The sequence below is a fragment of the Aphanomyces astaci genome, assembly GCF_000520075.1.
Source record: "Aphanomyces astaci strain APO3 unplaced genomic scaffold supercont1.62, whole genome shotgun sequence".
Taxonomy (NCBI): domain Eukaryota; phylum Oomycota; class Saprolegniomycetes; order Saprolegniales; family Verrucalvaceae; genus Aphanomyces; species Aphanomyces astaci.
The window spans coordinates 121,831-123,764 of NW_009798325.1; positions in this window are offsets into that span (position 1 = coordinate 121,831).

Sequence of the window (1,934 nt, forward strand, 5' to 3'; positions counted from 1 at the left end):
AATCAAATTTGGCGAAGAATTAGCCAAGTAATCGACTGTAAACCAAGTGGTATTTTGTATAGAGCCAGTAGATTTTGGCCACGAAGGTTACCTTGATGTTAGTATGAAACTTATATCCGTACATTGTACTATTAATAGTATCTTTTGCCAATTCAACCCAATCAGATTGGTCGAAATGCATCCTTTTGACTTGTGGTGGAACATTTTGGAATTGGATACTGGTCTTTCAGATTTTCTAACTGTAAAAGTGCAAATTTGAGGAAATTATACACACTCTTCCCAAATGGAATTAGTGTAAAGTTATGACTGAAATATTAGTGTGTGACTGAAATTAGTGTGACACCGGACCATTTTGATGACGCTATACAAAGTTCACTACAAAGAATCAATCGAACACTGGACCAATTTGATCGCAGTATACAAAGGTCAATACAAAGAATCGATAGATTGCTTTGGCGAATCAGCACAAACGTCCAAATTTTGGATAAAAGGACAATAGTATTAATAGTAACTGCTTTCGAGTCAAATTTCGTGTTGTGGCGTGGATTCTGGTTGGAATTTAAATCGATCTGATTGGCTACCTCAGATGAGCTCAAAATTATTAGCCAATCAAAACCTTCTCAATGAAATTCAACCAATCAGATCGATTGTGGATCGGTTTGGTCGGCGCGATTCGATTGCACCCCCTCCCCAAATTTGTATCAAATCGACAATAGTATAAATACTACTAGTAGTAGTTTTGTCGATTTGATTCAAATTTGGGGTGGGGGCGCTATCGTATCACGCCAGTGAATCGGTTTGTGAACGAGTGTGATTGGCTCAATTTACGAAAGCTCAGTGTGATTGGCTAAAGACTTTTGACAGCCCTATACTATTATACTATCGAACGTCCATTTTGCGCGCCATTCTTCGACCACAATTTGACGAGCCTTGACCGCAGACAACAGTCCAGCCTAGAGCACGCGATCGTCGCAGACGTCCCAACCAACACACTCGCAAGGCGACCACGGACCCTTTGCGCGAGTAGCACCCGGTTGCATCGTACTTGGTGAACCAGTTCGAAATGGTTTGCTCGCTCTTTCCCTACACAGCAGCAAGCTGTCGACGCTTCATCCCCAGGAAGAAGTAGCCGTGCAGACAGTGCGTGATTGAGTTCCGACTTGCATACTGTGAGATTGCCGACTCGATGGTGCTCATCGTCGTCTTGCCGCTTGGTGTGCGATGGTTTTTTAGGTAACGTTAATCCAAACTTTCGCTCGAAAGTACAATACGTAGTAACGGATCTGTGATTTGCCGAGCTGCATTACCCAATAGAATTCAAGCATTATGCAAGCATTGATATGATTGGATAAGGGCTCCTCTGGATGCCACATTTTAGAGCATCCCCACCGGTGCGACTGTAAACGCTACTACCTCCGTCCGAAAATGTTTGCTACAACCAGCAGAAATCGTCGATGAACTTGAAAATAGATGAAGTATAATGTTCAAAAGGTATGTATTTGTAGAGGAGAAATCATGGATCACCAATAGAAGATCTTCGCACCAAAAAACATCCAATCAAACCAGCAATCATGCATGCAAAGCTCGATACTTATACGTAGTATGTAACATGGGCTCTGCATCGTATCCGGATATCCGAATACGAATACCATATATCCGGATGATATGCACTGACAAACCCTTTCAAACTGTCATGCGCGGGATACGTGGAAGAATCTGACGAACACGGACCGCAATGCCATCCTCCATCGGCTGCTAGCACTTGTCAGGCCGCAATCATCGACTCAAAGATCGACGAACTTGCCCAAGAGACAGCGTTGACGATTGAACTGAGCGAATTTTGCTCCCAACTCGAGCTGCTTGTGGTTCGAAGCAATCCCGATGCGGACGACTATTTCGATGACGACGATGACCCGACGACGTAGAAATTGACC